At 36.6% G+C, this 20,730-nt stretch overlaps 1 long non-coding RNA gene across 1 annotated transcript in view; it reads right to left on the bottom strand.

The window, feature by feature from the left end:
• Positions 1-425: 425 nt before the first annotated feature.
• LOC103791499 (uncharacterized) overlaps positions 426-20,730 on the bottom strand; it is a 36,434-nt gene continuing 16,129 nt past the window's right edge. The window contains exons 2-3 of the long non-coding RNA XR_617907.5: positions 11,257-11,424; positions 426-2,144 (exon numbers count right to left, since the gene is read on the bottom strand). This is a non-coding gene — a long non-coding RNA (uncharacterized LOC103791499). The remainder of the gene's footprint in view (positions 2,145-11,256; positions 11,425-20,730) is intronic.

The following is a 20,730-nucleotide window of genomic DNA, read 5'->3' as shown; positions in this document are numbered from 1 at the left end:
CGGTTGTTCGTTGAAAGGATGGGACTCTGGGAGCCAATTGTCTGCGTGGTTTCAAACCCCAGTCCAAACTTCCTAGCTGTGCAACCCTCGATATATTGCTCAGCTCTCTGTGCATTCATTTTCTTATTAGAAAAACCATAAAACACTGCCTGCCTCACGGAGATCGTGAGGTTAAAGTGAATTAATAATTGTAAAGTGCCAGAACATACCTGCCCCTAGTAAATTATATATATGTATGTGTGTGTATGTGTGTGTGTGTGTGTGTGTGTGTGTATAATTAATAGCTAAATAAGTAAAAGAATAATCAAGTGAAGGAATAGCAAATATGTATTAAAAACTATATTGGCTAGAGGTGGGTTAGGATGTCTTCAGATCTTTATCTCTTTACAACTGATTTATTTAGTTTACAAGAAAACTGGATGAACTATTCAGTAAATGATATATTTATATCAGGTCTAAGAGTTTATATAAAGTTGTAACGTTTTGTCCAAAGACTTTGTGTGGGTGAGCTCTCTCTATACAAGACCTAAGTCTCAGGTGGCTGTGGTTTATTCATTTGTTTCTACTCCTGGTATTTTCAAAGTCTGCGACTGAACTAGCTTTCACATGTCTTGTTGGAAAACTCTAAGCCAAGTTTATTCCAGATTTATTTATTGGCCACAAATTTTTACATAACAATATCCACGGCTTTTGGAAGGTGAGAGGAATATAAAACACAATACTCAGTCTCCAGAAGCCAAATTCAGAAGACATACAAACCCATATAAAGTAGTTGAAAACAACTGTGAAGAATCAAACTTAAACAGCACTTACGATATTGTTACATGTCATTACTTTCACATTTCTTATCATTTTCTATCTCGTTTGTTAAAATCCCCATTTTATAGAAAAGGCAAGAAAGACTCAGAGAGGTAAAATGACTTGTTCCAGCTGCAGAGCTGATATATTGTTGAAATCTGTTTTGGACTCAAGTTTATCCAACTTCAATCCAGGGTTTTTTCCATTCTACCTAAGCTGCCATGATGACAATCAAATCTAAAGACAAGATGTGACTTAGCAGTACAAAGGAAAGGGAATCAAAGTGAATGAAAACAAGCAGAAAAATATTATGGAGAAGAGGCTGAACAGTGGTTAGGATTTGAGGAGGTATTTGAATAGGAAGAGAAAGGACCACAGTAGAAACTTGAGAATTAGTAAAATCAAGAAGAATGCCAAGACAGGCCAGACTACGCAGCAATAAGACTTGGGTATCCTGATAAACATGATTCCAGAATTAAGATGGAGGAAGAAACTCAAGCAGCAGAGTTTTCACGATGTTGGGAAATTTAGAGCTATTACAGGCTTTTGAGTAGAGTAGCGGGTGTTACAAACATTTGTTTAGATGCAGAATAAGAGAGGGGAAAGGCAGACAGAGCTTCTGGAAGACTGCTACATTAATTGAGGTGATGCATGACCAGTATCTGGACTGTCCGATTATTATGGAATAGAAAAAAACAACATCACGGCACTAACTCTAAAGGAAAAATTTGCAGAACGTAGTAATTTGAAGCATGAAGGGGAGCAACAAGTTAAAAATGCCTTCCGGGCTTTGAATATGGGGAACTTAGACAATGGTGATACCAGCGATAATTTTAAGTGCTGAGCCAGGAAGGAAGACGGGCATCCAGATCTGGGACAGACACTGGCAAAACCTTCAGACTGGAAGGAAATAAACACTACAATGGGGAAACCAAATGGAGAAACCAAATGGAGAAACCAAATGAATTTAATTCCAAGTTTATTGAGCTCCATGTGAAACTAGGACTTACAAGTAACAACATGCTATAGAAAGTTAGCTGTACAATAGGATTCAATCTTTGGGCAGAAATGAAAATAGCAAGGTGAGAGTTACTAACTTAGACAAAAGGGTAGCAAGTTAGTTAGTTGACTAAGTAGCTTAAATGGCCACTGAGATGTTCTACCTGATCACAAGTTGCCAAGAGAAGTTTCATTTTTTTCCTCTCTTGTCCCATTTTAGTTAACATAACAAAATGTTCAGTATCTGACTTCTGAGGAGCAGGCAGGCTGTGAGGAGCATTCTCATTATCTATGCTCTTGCTTTCCATTTTTGAAAAGGAGTAGCCACTATTTCTTTGTTGAAACCCCTGAAAAAGGAACACATGAGACAATTAAAATGTGCTACGTGATTTGAAATGCTAAAAATGGCACTTCAGCATTGGCTGTGTGAGTTTTAATATTCCTGCCAGCTGAGATACAGGCAATTTTATATTTAATTACTAAAATAAATGTAATTTAGGAATTTTGTTGCACACCTAAAGTCAGAAAATAAAGTGCTCTCTTAATAATAAAATGCCTTGATCTAAATTGGACAGATTATAGCACCACATTCAGCATTGGAAGGGAGCATCAAAGTGATCTAGCCCAACCTCTTGGAGTTGGAACCCCTTGGACATACCAGGAGGTGTCCACTAAGCCACTGCTCGACGGCAGCTGGGCTGCACAATTACTTGTACATAAATTTGTCAACTGTCCTCAAACATCACCCAAGAACCTTATTCTTATTCAGTCTGCAAAGTGACCTGATTTGGTATGTTAGATTGTCATGGACAGCAGCTGTGTCCAATTCTAACATTAACCTAACTTAGGACAAAAACGGAAATCTTGGAAAGTTCTATAGCATTGGGAAAGCTTACTATAGAAAACACAAATCTGGTCTCCCAAGTCCACAAAAGAATCATCAGAGGTAGTCAGAGCAACTGAACTACAGGGAATTATGTTCTTCCTTCACTAACATCTGGTATGGATTTATAATGATGCAAAAAAAAAAAAAAAGAGAGAGAGAGAAAGGAATCATTTAAATTAGGCATGTGGATTTGTGCCTTGACCTTGTTAAGTGAAAAGTAGGTGTTACCACTATGAATTTCTATGAAACCAGTAGTAAATGTGTAAAAGTCAAGACCCCTTACAGAATATGAAGAAGTCATGTGTTGAAAGGGTAAAAACACTAAATGCTAGTACACTTCTACAAGGAGTATCTAGATACAACTTAAATGATTTATTACAGGGTTGAGTTAGGGCCTTCATTTTTTTTTTAATACAGCAAAAACATAGAAAAAGGTAAAAAAAAAAAAAGTGAAGGTACAATTAAGAAAAAGTACAATTAAAAGAGAGCATCATTGTCAAATATTCAATAACCAGATCCACTAGCTATAGATTTCCAAGACTAGACTTTATAAAATATGAATGTAGCATAAAGGAGATGAGATGTTAAGAATAAATGCTTTTCTTAAGAAGAGTTTGCCATGACATTTAAGAAATGCTGTGATTACTTTTTTATCCAAGAAAAGATTATTCTATTTCACTCAAGCTTTAAAAATTCAAATTAAACTGCTCGGCTTTTTAAATGGAGTTTATTGTCATCTTCTTTAGCTCCATAATTTAATATTTTCCCCCATACCCACTTTTGGCCAATCTAACCTTGCATTTTCATGTTGGATTAGGACACTGTGCACTAGAGAGGGTGCCCAGAATGTTTGGTCTTTGACCTCCACTTCCAGAGAGTTTTATGTAGAAAGCCCATGATTACTGTCTGTGCCTTCTGCAACATCTTTTTTCACCTTGAAGTTTAAAGGTTCACAGCCAATGTCTGGCTCTTATTATAGGTTTTAGAAGTCTATACACTGAAAAGAACTCTGTTTTAATTTTTTCAGAATTATTGGCTTTCAAGCCTTTGGATTCCCTGTAGATAATTACTGTTTTGGCCTATGATTTCTCTGATATTTAATGCCTCTGAGAGGAATAAATTACCTATCTAACAAGAAGGGTTAATTGGTAGTTGTGAGCCAATGGATGTGCCCCGTGTATTATTTTTTTAAGTGTCCTGAAAGCTCTGACTATCTGAAGCATCCTATTGGTTTTAACCATCTCCTACAACACAACTTGTAGTGTGGATTCTTGACTACTGGAAACTAAAAGAAATAGAGAAGAATTTTGGTGGCTTTTCTGTTTTTGTGACATTTGTACTGCCTCAAGGTGACCATATTTCTTCCTAATATTCTGAATAATAATTCTATAAACCTGATATCTATTCCCATACCTAGTTTCATAACACCAGAATTCAAACTTAGAGCTGAGGTTTCCACGAAGTTAACTCTATCAGCATCCAGCCTCCCTTAGCTGTTTCAGGAATTCATCTTAGAGAAACTGTGCTTTGTTTGTATTAGTAATTGTCTTATTAAACCGGTGAAACTAAAAATGCTTGAACAAAGTAAAACATTAACACCAACTTTCACAGTCAATTATTTTGTGTGAATGAAAGCTTTTCAAGAGTATAACTCTTGGCATAATTACCCAAAAGCAGTTTAGTAAATGCCACGAAACATAACATCTGCATATCAAAAATGCATTCTGTATGCTATAGGAAAATTGTCATATGGAGGCAATTTTCTAATATTTACATATTTATAACAAGTGCCTGTCATGGGAAAGTTAAGCTCACCTGTAAAACTTTCATGTTGCTTAACACGAAGAATGTCTCATGCTTGGGTGTTCTAATAACCGTGATATTATTTTAACAATTACACTATTTAATACCTTGGATTAGTTCCTCTGATAGTGCTATTAGCTGTCACTATACTCAATAATAGGTGACTTCATCTTTGTTATGACATGATCTTTCCTACTGTTTGTTGACCTTTCAATACAAGGGGGAGGGGACGCTCCCAGCCCCCCAAACCTCTAAGCAGCTACTGTAAAGCTGCGGTTTAATTCTCAGCTGGAATGTTTAGAAACCCTTGGTGCTAAATACCTCAGTGGACTGCTTAAACACCAACAACAGCCTTATGGGGCCTTACCCGACCTTAAACACATCTTTTTTTGTTGAGAATATTGCATTCTGCCACAATTCTGTGGGCTAACCCTGGGCTCACATTAAATATACCAGCCTCATTGAAGCTTACTGAATTGAGTTGAGTTGTTCTTTGTTTTATTCTCTCAATGCTTCACCCCCAACTGGGACTGGGCAGCCTTTCTTCCAGTGGAGCGTGCTTTAAAGTAACCCAAAGAAGAGGAGGGGGAAACGGGGAGAAAAACCAAAAGGTGCAGCTAAGGCCCATAATTAGTCTTGATCCTCCAAGTCTAAAATATTTTAACGCCAGGTTTCTGATTGCAGTATGGGCAAAGTGGATTTGGGAATGCAGAAAAGTAATTAGGTCTGTGCATTGAAGTGTGGAGAGCATTTAAAAGTGAATGGGTGGTTACTACATTCTTGGCAGGCTGTTTTTTATCTTTTCATGCTCTGCTGTTGTTAGAGGTGATGGGTTTATTGCAGTTTTTGCACTCTGGAGGTGGCTATGTTTTTCTTAACCTAGCCTTTTGCTCTCCATCGCAAAAATGAATCCTCGTGGTGTGAGGAAGAACGAGGGAAATTTAAAAAAAATAAAAACAAGGCACATTGACCAAATACAAGGCACATTGACCAAATATTATGCGGTGAAGCAGAATAACTTGGGAATAAACCTCAATGCCGCAACAGGTCACTTACAAAGATTCTGGGTTTAATTAATGACTCACTGAGCACAGGACTACTGGAGACAATGGTCACCCCAAGGAGAAGGAAAACAAAACATGTTATTCTCTAACCATGTTCACAGAGTCATCCAAACTATCTGGGGGAAAAGCTGACATCATTATGTCACTTCTGGGTCCTAGTATAGAATATACAAACTATAAATGTCTGAGTTGTCAAAAATGCATGCTTTTGATTACTTCAGTCTATAGAATTGCTGCAATTTGCTAAGATCACATGTCTCTTCAGCCCAGGCAGTCATGTCTGCCAGTCAAGTTATCATCAGTCCTGGCTTGAAAGTCAGAGAAAATGTATGTGAAAAAAAAAAAAAAAAAATCTGGGGAGGAAAAAAAAGCTGAGGTAAAAATGGGTAAAATTTAAATAGGCTTCTTTTAATGTTCATAAAAGTTTTTAAGCTTAAAATAAATGATACGCAAATTTGTGTTTCTTTAGCATTACAGAACTAAACAAGAAAAAATTGTATGAGGCAACTTGATCTTTCTAAAAACATTTAGTGAGATCTACAGAATTTTTAAAGGTAGAATCAGATATCACTAATGGAGAATCAAATGAAAGAACAACAGGTGGGGTTTGGGGAGATTTTGTGCTAGTAGTCATTGTCTGGGGGACTGGGGAAGTTTCTGTTCGTTTAGTTTGTGTTTTTATTTTAGAAATGTGCCTTGGGAAATACACTTCAAAGATGACGGAACTGAAACATTTATGACCTAACAACTACTTCAGCACACTTTAAATCTATGCAAATAAGTTACCTACTTTTTTAACACTTTTTAAGGGTGGTATAAAGTATCTTAAGTAAATACTATTCTACCATGATCTAGTTGGCTTTATGATAAATATAGTTTCTTAGCCACATGTAGCTCTTAGCTTATTGAGTTTATCTGCATTTCTAGTCAATGCAAAAGAGCACTTTACTGTTTGACATATTATTACCTTAGCCCTGGCTAGACTCGAAGCCATTTTTCCCTCTCAAGTTTTCCTGTTAAAGATTAATACAGCAGTAATACTGCTGGTAACCTTACATTTCAGGTCTTCCAGAAGAGACAGATAAAATATATAATCTGATGTTATTATAAGCAAGATTTACGACTTCATCATACCTTGTCTATAATCAAGAAAACTTGGAAACAACATAAATATCAAGCAATGAGGAATTTGTTAAATAAATGACGACACATTTATGCAATGAAGTGCTATGCAGCCATCAGGAATGATATTGGGGAAGACTAATAACTTGAGAAGACATTCAAAATATATTAAATTTAAGTTTACAAAGCAGGCTGTAAGGCAATATCCATAGTATAATCTTGTGTCTATATAAAATAGGTAATAACTTATGTAATTTATTTAAATATATAATTATTGTTAAAAAGAAAAAAGTCAGCTCCCCCACCTTTTTGTTAACAGGGGGCCTGGTGCAAAGCGAGGCACATTTTTTAAAAGAGGAAAATATGCCAAAATGTCAATAAAGCTTATCCTGAGTTGTGAAATTTAGGGTGACTGTATGTTATTGTCTCTACCTATATTTCCTAAAGTTTATTTAATTAGCTTATAGTAGGACAAGTTTATCTTATAATTTAAAAACAATAAAAGTCAATTAAAAAGAAATAGCTTGCAAAACGATGATATTTAATGCCCCCTGCATATTTTTTAAAATAACATTTATAATCTGTCCTCCTGAATTCAAGAGGCAGAAAACAACAACAACAAAAAACAACTTTCTCTCCTCACCTAGACCCTATATTTATTGTTGTACCTGAACATAAGCTTCATTACCCACAGTATTTCTCAAAGATGCCTCTCTGGTTGCCCAAAAGGTAGACAAGGGTTCCAGCATTCCACAGTTGAATTGTATTTTACATTTGGAAAGACCCAAGCAAGAAAACGTCCTCTCTGCTCTTCTGCCAGAAGGCATCACCAGCTCATGGGCTTCACTTCACTTGGACTAGGTTCTACCCAGAATGCTCAATTCCAGACCTTGCCAAGGACAAGGTCCTGTGCTCCCTGACCTTCCCTGAACATAGAAATCCAGGTCCACATCAGGACTCAGCTCCTTGTGTGGAGGCAACCTTCCTTCTTGGATGCCTGATGTATTCCTCATTATGCAAATGGAAAATAAGCACCAGCATATCCAGGTCAGACACATAATGTGTATAAATAATTGCTGGGGGAAATATGTGGCTCAGTGAACTCACCTAAAGCCAAAAGCTTAAGAAATTTGTGTCAAGCACAGACACCCGCTTGCTGGGAGCCCATAGGCAAGTCACTTAAACTCTCTGTGTTTTATCTTAAAATAGAGACGATAAGAATGTTGGCCTAGACTCCAGGGAATAGCAAAAGATTGTGAAGCACTTCAAAAATTCTGTATCAAAGTAATAGGTGCTATTAAGGGAAAAGGTCATGAAATCATCAAAAACCTCCTGAAACCTCAAAAAAAGAAAACCCACTGTGATTTCACAAACTGTGATCTAAAAGGCATAACTAAATTCACAGAAGCCCAAATTTACAGACATACCTAAAGCACTTGCCACAGTTTATTTCAGAAGACTTTTTCGGCAGAAGACTCATTATTCTCCTTAAGCAAAACATACCTATCAGATGTTTGTGAGAATTCTCTGGTTTCACATGGTTTAGACAAAAATCCCGTCTGAAGATGAGCTGCTGAGAAAGTTCTCGAAAGCATCACTTACTGCAAACCAAATTGCATTCAGCAGGTAGAAATTAGCACGTGGGCTAGATACAGCCTAAGATCACAAAAACACACATGGAAGCCACAAGACTGCTGCTCTATAATTATGTGGCTTTTCTGCAATAGTCACTGTAAGTTTCTGTGGCTTCCATTAGGAGTATAATGAAGAGTAATTGACAGCAGGGATGTTTCTGGTCTCAATCCCATCCCCTTCTCCCCCTGCCCCCCACCCCCTGAGCATTCCTTCCTTCTGGGCACAACATCCTCTTACAATCTTTGATCTGAGAAAAGACAATGCCCCAGCTGCAGTTTGTTGTGGTATTTTCTGGACAGTTTACCATATTTTTTTATGTCATCAAAGAAATAAGGCTGGTAATTGCCTGGCTATCTCCCATGGTCTAGGTGACAGCCTTCAGCCACCATCTTGTGATCCAGTCTGTGCCCACATTCAGGAGAAAAACAGAGTAAATGCTGAAGATGCCAAAGCAGGAAATGGAGCTGTCTTAAGCTTCCTGAAATGTCTAATCTTAAAACAATTCAAAACAAAACAAGAATGATGTCCCCTTTCTATATATCTGATACTCTGTTGTATCATTTTATACTCATGTATATCTGGTATAATGTTTTAAAGACCAGCCTGACTAATATGGCGAAACCCCATCTTTAAAAAAAAAAATTTAAAAAAAAACTCGGCTTTGGAATCAGACAAAACCCATCTTAACTTCTTACCTAAGATGCCTACAAGTAATGTAACATTTCCTTACCTCAGTCTCCTCATCCATAAAATGGGGCTAATAATGCCACTACCTAGTGTTGTACAGGGTTTGAAACAATACATACAAGTGCTTAGCAGAATGCCCAGTGTATAATAATTGTTTGACTAATGGTAACTATTCTTCAAATTATTCTTATATTAGCTGCTATTGTCCTTATTTGGTAACAGAGAATACGGACACTTAGGAAGATTAAGTGGTTGGAAAGCCAGGATTAAAATCCAGAAACTGCCACCGAGGCTCATGTTGTTTATACTCCCCTTTACATTCTTCATCTTTGGGAAATAGATCAGAAGAACCAGCTCAAAATTCTACTTAGGTAGTCTAACCATGCACATGAAACCATCTTAAAACTTGAGTCCAGGCATACATAAATACTTTACTTTATCCTAAGCAGCATTATTATAGCATCTCTTGCGGTGACTATTATGCTGGTTTCAAACCCACAGTAATCATGCTTGCCAGGGTACTCACAAATGAATTTCTCAGCACCAAGGGCAGAAGAGAGAGCAAAAGTGATCATTTCTTTTTCCTTTTTCTCTTTCTTTCTTTGAGTGGAAAATCCATGACCTCTGTGACCCTCAACCCAAAACCATAGCCCAAGGCTTGGTATAGTTAGGGGTTGAGGGGAGTGGGGAGGGCTGATAATGTTAGAGAAAGACAAACTCCCAGCAGAAACAAAGGCCAGTAAACACAGTGAAAGAAGCTTAGTAAGGGAGAAAGAAGGGGGGCCTGGAAGCAGAGAACAAGGCACAGAAAAAGGACTTGGAGAAAGATTGAATAAATTGTTTGCTTGTGCTGTTTAGCAAAATCAGCTAAACTTGGCTTTCAAAAAGTTTCACACAAAATCATTTTCACTGATTATTTTTTGGCACAAGAAATTTTGTAAAATTTGGAAATTCACAAAGTGACACAATTTGCTAAAAATGCCATTCAACACAATTTGATGTAAACTACAGAAATGTTATTATAATTCATTAGGAAAACTTTAAAATGTGATAGTGTCCTGAAAACTTGGATCAGTGCCACAAGAATCACTGGCAGCTAAAACCTAGCATAAGAACTGAAATGCTCAGTGTATCTATTCACAGGCAAATGTCATGTGTCTTTTATGTGGTTAGCTCCACTTTAATATCCTAGTGATATTTTGAAGCCATTTTTAGTCTTTCCTTTTGTTTTTTTCCCATGAGTCAAATCCTACAGCCCTTACACATGGAGGCAATTTTGTATAAAATCCACGTGATCTGTTTCCCAACCAGGAGGCCATACTAACTGCCTCAACTTAGTCCAGAAGGTCTGAACCTAGATTCTACTGCCTCATGGTTAAAACTGGCCTATCCCTTGGTCTCTGTGTTCTTAATAAAGATAAAAGGGGCTAGTTTCCTAACAGAGTCCAGTGCTCCTAATATAATTCTCGGAGGTATATGTTATGAAATGGAAAAAAAAATCCTGAACGAACATTAGACAAACTAGAGGATTACTGCCTCTTTGACGGAAAGTGTTTTGTCTTGACCATCTAAGCAAAGCAATAGCAGATAATAGATGCTCAGTAATTTACAGGAAAGAAGGAGAAAGGAGAAAATGAGGGAGGAAGGAAGAATGAAAATGAGAAATAAAGATTCAGTTCAAGTTCCAATACACAGCAGAGTGAACTTGGGCAAATTACTAACTTTCCTAAACCTGTTTCCTTGAGAATAATAACACCTACCATCAGTATTATTTATGACAGGGCTTTACGGTTGATCAGACATTTACACCTACACTATCTTCTTTCATCATCATATCACTCATTGTTTTTATTTGTATTTTTAGCATCATTGTATATGCCCTACATAATAATGAAAAACAGTTTACATTTCCACAAGATAAATTGTCCACGCTTTATAACTGCATGCTCTCAGTCTTTTCACTCTCAACCTCCAGGTCTCCTGCCAAGTGGGTTCCCTGAAATCTTATTTTCTAGAATCCCTTCTTCCTGACCTAGGGAAAATGTATCAACTTAATGTACCCATTCTTCAGTCACCTGCTTTATGCTTGATAATCTGGTAAATTCATTCTAAGGTGACTGAAACTGAGTACTAATCCTTGGCATTCATTCCCACCCCCTGAATTAAAGGTTCTGGAAAGAATAAAACTACATTTCCCAGGTTCCCTTGCAACTGTTCTGTGAGTATTCTGGATACAGCCAAAGAGGTGCACTTGTGACAAACCTGAAACACAAGAGAAGCTATCTTCAGGAGGCAGGTGCACTTGACAACCTGTGCTGGCAGCTCTGGACTCCACATTTTCCTCAGTGCTCACTAGTGTCCTCAGGAAGAGGCTGCCAGGAAGTGGAAGCTGTGGTGGTAGTGGCCACTACTTTTCTAAGCACTCAATTGCTGCAGCAAAAGAACAACAAGAACGCAGAAATCAGATGTCAGCAACCTGACTTCCATTCCTCCAATCTCTCCCCATGGTTTCATAAACTCATAATCCCCTGTATTAAACTCTTTCTGCTTAAAGATCCCAGAGCAAGTTCTCTTTTCTGCACTGAACTTCGATTGATAGAGTGGCTTAGTGATGATTACAGGTTACAGTTACTCATCCCATCCCTTCTCATCCCTCATCATTGCCTTCATAATTATACAGTCATCCCTCATTAACCTCCAAGGATTGGTCCAGAACCCCAAGGATATCAAGATCTGCAGATGCTCAAGTCCCTTACATAAAATGGCATAGTATTTTCATACATCCTGTGCACATCCTCCCGTATACTTTGACAATTTCTAGTTACTTATACCTAATACAATGTCGATGTTATATAAATAGTTGTTACACTGTACTGTTTAGGCAATGATGACAACACAAAAAACACCTGTACATGTTCAGTACACATGCAACCAACTTTTTTTTTTCAAATGTTTTCGATCCTCAGTTGCTTGAATCTACAGATTTAAAATGCAAAGATATGGGGAGTTGACTATATACACATTTTGTCTGCTTCATTTTAATTATTTACTCACGTGTTGATTTTTGTTTTCTACCCTATTGTATTTCGAATTTCACATATAACTTCTCCATCCTTGTCACCAAACTAGAAACTTTTAGAGCAAACATAGTGTCTCAGTCATTTCCTCATTCCTAGTGCCAGTGTCAATGCATAGTGCTTAGAAGGCAACTCAATAAACATCTGAACCTCTTTTGGATAACATGTTTGCCTTCCACCTTTGCCTAAAGGAATCGTTGACCCTGCATGTGGATGCATGCATTGTTTGCATGATGTTATTTATACCATGAGAAAGAAAGAAGGCCTGTTTAAAAAAAATGTATCACACATGCATACACTATCTATCTGTGTGTACCTATCTTTCTGTCCTCATTCATACCTGTGTCTACAGGCAAAATGACATGGAACACTAATGCAGTTACCCATATTGGTCTTTAAAACAACTCTTTTAAGTTGAGAGACAGCAACAAACTAGGAAAAAGTACTTGCAATTTACAATACAAAGAACCAAACTCTCTAATAATTAAAGAGAAAATAGAATTCAAAGAGAGAAAAAAAACCCTATTAGAAAGTGAGTAATAATTCACAGAAAAGGAAACACAAATGACTCATAAATATATGAAAAGATGTTCAAATCACTCCCACATAGAAAAAAATGCAAATTAAAATTACATCAAGATACCATATTTCACTATCAGATTGGTAAAAATCCAAAAATTTGACAACCCTTAGGGTTGGCAAGATAGAGAGAAACGAGAACAGTGATTCATTGCTGGTGGGAGTGTAAATAGGTATAATCATTCTGGAAGGCAATTTGGCAATATTTATTGAAATTACAAATGCATATACTCTTTGACTCAGCAGTTCCAATTCTAGGAGTTTCTTCTGCAGATATATTCATACGTGGGCAAAATCATGAATGTGCAAGGTTAATACTGCTGCGGTTCTTATAATAGCAAAAGATGGGAACAATCTAAAAGTTCATCAATGCAAAACTGTTCAAATAAATTATGGCACACCCAAATAATGGGATACTATTCGACCACAACAAAAAAAAAAACTCAAAGAATGAGGAAGTTCTATGCTACTGACAGGTAAAAATGTGTAAGATACGTTTTTAAGTTGGGGGCAACATGTATTGTACACTACATTTGTTTTAAAAGTGGGAAAAGGAATGTATGTAGCATTTGCTTACATAAACATTTTTTCAATCTCTGGAAATCTGCACTAAAAACTAATAACATGGAAATACAACTGCTATTAAGAACAAAAGAAGATATTTAAGTCTATTTCTCCTAATTGCTTAATTTCTCTGAAGGCACAACTTTTTACCCTCACTAGGATTTTTTGGGCCTAGGAGAGAGTCTCCAAAGTTTTACAAGTAAAGTGACTGTTCACTGAGTACTATTTTTTACACTTATCGAAAACACGTTGACAGTAGGTCAAAGTAGGGGGAAATACTGAGAAGTCTCTTCCTACTTAGAAACATTCCCATATTAATTTATATTTATTTCATTTAATAATCTGCTTTTTCAAAATGCAATTACATGGTATATTTCATACAATGACTAGGAATTTGGCACTCACTATCTAATTTAACGATCTCTTTAAAATAATGTATATCTGCTGAAGAATGGGTGTTTTCTACTGGAGGATAGAGAAGAGAGGAAGAAAGTAGCCTGTAGGAGAGGAAGGGCAACAGGAAAGTAGCAGTGAGCAGGCAGCCCAGCAGCCAGAGCAGATGTGGAGAGGGGAGGGTGGACTTGAAGAGAGGAAGGAGTAAAGAAAGGAAGGTGAGAGAAGATGACTAATCAAAGGCCTGCTGCATGTTTTGCCTGGAACCTTGCTGGTGGCAGCCACCTTGGTTCCTTACTCTTTGCTCCTGCTGTCTTGGATACATAGATACTGCTTTGCAAATGTCCAAGATTACTAAGGAATCTTTGTTTTGTTGATCCAACAAGGAATTAGCTCTTATTAAGCCTCACGAGTTTCTAATAAATACATACTGTATTTCTTAGTAAGGCCTAGTGCTTAAAAATTGTTTTATGGTTTTTTAAATCTCCACAGTACAGTAGATAGCTATTTACATTTAAAGAGTAGAGATTTAGGTGAGATTTTACATTGTGAAAAAATGTAATTTCCGTTAGGTTTGTTATCACATAAAATGCATATGTACATAAATATCATTTCTGAACCAGCTGGTTGACTTGAAAGCCCAGTTTCAAACTGTTCAAAACTCTTATTAATATTAGTTGCCTATATTAATGATAGTAAATAAAATAAATTAATGATACTACTATCATCCTATAAATATTGTGCCTGTCCATAGTATTATGAAAAAGCCATTTTGCCTGCATTATCCCAGCCAATAGTCACGAGAAATTAAACCATTATAGTCATGGGCTGTATAGCCATGCTTTGGTCGACAGACTGCATATATGGCAGCAGTCCCATAAGACTAAAATACTGTATATCTACTGTACTTTTTCTATATGTGGGTGTGTTTAGAGAGGCAAATACTTACCAGTGTATTATAATTGCTTACAGTATTCAGAAAAGTCACATGCTGTTATACAGATGTGTAGCCCAGGATCAGTAGGCTGCACTAGATACAGCCTAGATGTATAGTAGGCTATACCATCCAGGTTTGTCTAAATACACTCTGATGTTCGCACAATGATGAAATCACATAAAAATGCATTTCTCAAAATGTATCCCTGTTGTTAATTGACATGTGACTGTATTCAAGTGCTTTAAGAATAAAGAGAATACCACAGGTTCCTTTATATTGCTCCAGCAAGTGGGTATTTAGCCCTAGTAGTAAAGAATACGTTTAAAATGCTGGCAAAGTTGAAGTTTCACTTGTGGTGGTCACCAAAATTCTTCATGTCTGCTTCAGTACAGATGTTTTCATAACTTCAAAGTGTTTAATACTATGGAAACTCTACAGTGCATGTGCTATGCATATAAAACTATTTTTCCTACATGGTGAGGTGATATGATGTGGTCATGTTGGAAATCTATTTACAGTCATTCCTTCCAGGTTCCCATAGTATTGCTGTTAAAGAAATATAGATGGTACCCAATACAGAGGCTGGCTAGTTGGCTTCCTGGCTGAGAAACAGGTGTAATATATGTGTATATATATATATGGCAAGTGTATATATATATATATATATATATATATATATATATATATGCATACCATATATGTGTGTGTGTGTGTTGTGTGTGTGTATGTGTTTGTGTGTGTATATATGGCTGCAGAAATGGGGAAAAAGAAATAGATACATATATATATGTATATATATATATGTCACTGATTACTATTTTCACTCTATATGTAGTTCTTTTCCCCCCATTCTACAGCCATATATATATGACATATATATGAAGGAAAAAGAATGAAAAACAAGAAATGGGTATCCCACAAAGGTAGGAAAAAGAAGGATTTGCAATAAAGAAATATCCACCATTTTGTGCATTTGGGAGTGAGTAAGCTTCAACAGGTACAGAAACAATGGAGCCACCAACATGTTCTTCATAAAAGCAAGTCATGAACTGGCAACAGTGCCTGCCACTGAGGTCAGTTGGTCCCACATGAGCCAAGATTGTCATTCAGGGACATTGACACTGATCCTTTCAGCAGGCCCACCAATGTTTGCTTTCACACTTGTCAGTGTTCAGCCAAGATGCCTTGTCCTCACCATACCCTAGATAGGACGGTCATGATGAATGGCTGCTTCCACTGCTGATTCTGAATAGATGTGTGTAAATAAGTATTCCCAATTTAGGTCCTGAAAGCAATAACTTCTGGTATTAGCCTGTTCTTGCACTGCTATAAAGACATACCGGACCTTGGGTGATCTGTAAAGAAAAGAGGATTAATTGGCTCATGGTTCTATGGGCTGTCCAGAGTTCTGCTTCTGGGGAGGCCTCAGGAACTTATATCATGACAGAAGGCAATGGGGAAGCAAGCACATCTTTACATGGCTGTCAGGAGAGGAAGCGTGTGCAAAGGGTGAGGTGTTACACATTTTCAAACAACCAAATCTTGTGAGAACTCTATCAGAAGATAGCATTAGGGGAGATGATGCTAAACCATTAGAAACCAGCCCCATGATTCCATGACTTCCCACCAGGCCCCATCTCCAACACTGGGAATTACAATTAAACATCAGATTTGGGTGGGAACATAGAGTCAAATCATGTCATTTCCTTACTTAAAAAATATCTCAAAAAGCCTACTGAAAGAAAAACTTCTAACATATATGACAAAAAGTTTAACATATGTTAAAACCATATCAATGAGGAATTTTAATAATCTCAAATATACTGTTGACCTGAATATTGAAATGATAGTCTTCTATTTCAGTACATCAAAAATTTTCCTTTTTACTTGCCATACCATGACCATATAGCTACTTTTTTTCCTTTTAGGCACATATATGTTAAAGACCAGATCACTCATCCTATATTATAATGCTCTGTAGGGAAGAGGGGATTCTATTTTCCAGGCTGGACTCTTCTTGTAACTTGCTACATGATCTTAAGCAAATAACCTCACCTTTCTGAACCTTAAATTTCTAAAGTATAAAATGAGGGATTGAGCTAACTCATCACTAATGCCTTCTGTAGTGTAAACATTTTATAAAACTATCACTGTGATTACTATTTTCATTATTTCAGGTTGAAATCTGAAACCTAGTTGTAGGCATTACACTCAAACATTTCAATTTGGCAGTGTTCAGCTAGCCTTTAGCAGTTTATCTGGATGGGCACACATCATGGGTAAGATGTCTGAAGAAGCACACAAAGTATTCTGTGGTTGACTTCGATAAGACAAAATGCTTTCTGCAGGGTGTGATTCGGATGAGCACACCAGGATACTCAGCCAAACTCATCTGAACTATCCAAGCCCCATGATTCTGCAAACTGGGTTGCAGATCTTTAGAGAACAGGCTTTCTCACAAGATTGCTGGCACTTTCTCTTCCAATCCCAGCCAGAAAAACAGTAAGAACAGCCTTTCTCATATCATTTTGGCATTTCTGGTCTTGGTCCAGGCTGGAAAATTAAAGTGCAAAAGCACTTAACTGAACATTTCACAAGGTAAAGAAATGTTCAGTTCAAGTTTAGCTCTCAAATGGACAAGGGGTTCTTCTTTTATTCACCTCATCAAAACCCTAAATGGCAAAAAAAATAAAAACCATGATTTATCTTCACTTTAAAAATTATCTACTCTAGGTTCCATGTTAGAAGCAAATAAAGCTCTTTATGGGCCTCCGTAACAGGCTACACCAGGATATCACTCAGAAGTGCTAGAATGTTGGTTGGTACCACTCAATTCAGATATCTCTACTTCAAGCCTTAAGTAAATAAATTACAGAAGAATTTTAATCAGGAAAACAAAAACGACTATTTTAAAATGGAATATATACAACTTACTAAAGTTAACTTAAGCATAAATATATATATGCAACTTATAATAATATACACTTGCTTTTAGCTCTCCCATTTCATTCCCATATCAGCAGCAACCTTGGTCAGATTTGTGCCACATTTGCCTTGATTACAGTTCTGGTTTGCTCCTGTTCTCATTTTGGTTTTGGCCATGCACATGTGCATCTCTCATGAGGTCAGCTCTTGATGGCACACACTGCTCCATGAGGAGTTAGAAACTTCATTCTGTAGAGGTTGATATGCTAATTTTGGAAATTTCCATTCCCAATGCTGAAGTTGTTCAAATCACTGTCTTAAGCATATAATCTTTAGCTATATTGTATCTCTGGCTATTACCTTTTCTATTTACTAATTTTCAAATTTACATGACCCTGTTCCAGCATAAATGCCTGTTATAAAATACCTGCTTCAAAATTCCTAAGCTAAAAAAATTCCTTTTGTGACTTTGGGATGGGCAACAATTTCTCTAATGAACACCAAAAAGTTAATAACCATTAAAAGAAAAAAATTAATTAAACTTCACTAAAATAACAATTTTCCAAAAGACACCATTAAGATACAGAAAGGCAAACCACTAACTGGGAAAACATTCACAGAACACATAGCTGACAAAGTATTTGTATTGGTGTCTAAATAATTCAATTATAAGACAGGAAAACACAATGATAAATGAACTAAAAATTTGGATGGACACTTCATGAAAGAAGATGTACAAATGGCAATATGCCTGTGAAAAATTGCTCAACATCAGTGGTCAATAGAGAAATTCAAATTCAAACCACAGTGAAAAACTACTACATCTCCACTAGAATGGCTAAATTAAATAAGTCAACAGTACCAAGTGTTAGTGAGAATGTGGAGCAACTGGAACTCTTACACAGGTTGAGTATCCATTATCTAAAATACTTGAGGCCAGAAGTGTTTCAGATTTTGCATTTTGGGGGAATTTGGAATATTTGGATTATATGTACTGGTTGAGCACCCTTAATCCAAAAATCCAAAATCTAAAATGGTCCAAAGAGCATTTTCTTTGAGCATCATGTCAGCACTCAAAAAGTTTTGGATTTTGGAACACTGTCAGAATTTCAAATTTTCAGGGTAGGGGTGCTCAATCTGTATATTGCTGATGGGAATGCAAAATGGTACCTCTTTGGAAAACAGTTAGACAGTTTTTTGTTAAACATGAATATACAACTCAGCATTCCCACACATAGGTACTTGCCCAAGAGAAATGAGAGCACATGCTTGTGCAGCAAGGGTAATTGAATGTTTGTAGCTGCTTTTTTCATATTAGCCAATGTCCTTCAACAGGAAAATGCATAAACCAGTTGTGGTATATCCATTCAATGAAACAGTACTCAGCAATAAAAGACACTAAAAGGAATAAACTGCTAATACACAGATGAATTTCAAAAACATTTGCTTACTGAAAGAATCCAGACCAAAACAAAACTACATAGTGTATAATTTCATTTATATGATTCCCTGGGTGGGGGTTGGAATCTTATCTACAATAATAGAAAGAAAATCAGTACTCTCCTGGTGTGGAAGTATTGAGGAGATGAGGAAGTGGAGGTGGGAAGGCTGACTGATAAAAGATATATGGAAATTTCAGGCGTTGAGATCATTAATTATGTCCTTCATCCAAACCATCAAAGACCTGAGTACAACACAAAGGCAGATTAAGAGGGAAGTTCTCTTGCCTGAGTGTTTGAGCTGACCCATGGGTCTTCTCCTGCTCTCAAATTGGAACTTACAGGTCCAGCTCCTCTGGATGTCCTGCTTGCCAACTGCACATCTTGAGACTCTTCAGCCTCCATAACCAAGTCAACCAATTCTGTATGATATACACATTGTTAATAATGTAAATAATATTATTTATTAATTAATTATTAATAATATAAAAACAGAACCAATAGGTATATTCTATTTTCTGGAGAACCATAACTTATACAGGGGTGATGAAAGAGTTCTGTATCTTGAAAACCAAATACCACATGTTCTCACTTAGAAACAGGCACTAACCATTGGATACACATGGAGATGAAAATGGGAATAATAGACACTAGGGAATACAAGACTGGTAGGACTCGGGGACAGGTTGAAAATACTACTTACTGGGGACTCACTACCTGGGTGACAGGCTCATTCATAATCTAAATTTCAGCACCACAAAATATGCCTTTGTAATAAACCTGCACATGTGTCCCTGATTCTAAAATAAAAGTTGAAAGAAAGAAAAAATACAGTATCTTGATTTTGGTAGTAGTTCATGGAGAAGGGCAAGTGTATTTGTCAAAGCTCATCGAATTCTGCACTTAAAATGGATGCACTTATCATGTCAATTATACTTCCATAAAGTTGGTTTAAAAGATAGCTACCAACAAACAAAAGATTAGCACAAGTTAAGTTTGGAAAGATTTTATAAAGCTCCCCTAGCCCCACTTCCAGGGAATAAAAAGACTTTCAATATGTGTGGTATAGAAAATAATTTCTTTCTATTACTTAAAAGGCCCTTACCACATGATTGTTTCCTATTGGACTTGTCTCAGATACTGCAGCAGCTAGAGTTAAAAACCGTATATGTTTTTCCCTGCTTCAAGCCCAATTACGTATATAATACATTTGTTATGAGGTTTAGGTACTTAAGCAACTTAACATCTTTAAGCTTTAATTTCATCTGTAAAATGGGAATAATATTTAGCTTAGTCATCAATATCTATCTTTCCAACATTATATTAAGCACAAAGAAGTTTATTCATAAATGTAAGAACTGTCATGATTGTGTGACACCTGTACTATTGGGAAAGTCTCAAGAACCCACATTGCCTTGTCAAGAGCTTCCTTTCAATCAATGACCACAATAAACAAAACAAATAAAGCTCACAAACTTTTATTTTATCTACGTTGACCTCAATCAAACTCAGAAACCTATGCGATAGCTCTGGAGTACTCAAGATGTATCTGAACACACAATCCCAGTCAAAATATTGTATGCAGAATATGTCTTTCTTTACAATCTCATCATTTATTGCTTTACAAACTTTTCCCCAGACTTTCTCCCAAGACTAAAGCCAGGTAGACCATTGCTTTCTACATATATTTCATAATTGTGGTAAAATATGCAAAAGTAAAATTTATCATCTGTATTAGTTTGCTAGGGCTGCTGTAACAAATACCACAGATTGGGTAGCTTAAACAACAGAAAATTATTTTCTCACTATTCTAGATGTTGGA

The sequence above is a fragment of the Callithrix jacchus genome, chromosome 2, assembly GCF_049354715.1.
Source record: "Callithrix jacchus isolate 240 chromosome 2, calJac240_pri, whole genome shotgun sequence".
Lineage (NCBI taxonomy): Eukaryota > Metazoa > Chordata > Mammalia > Primates > Cebidae > Callithrix > Callithrix jacchus.
The sequence above is the reverse complement of the archived record's forward strand: the minus strand, read 5'-3'. Positions and strand labels throughout refer to the sequence as shown.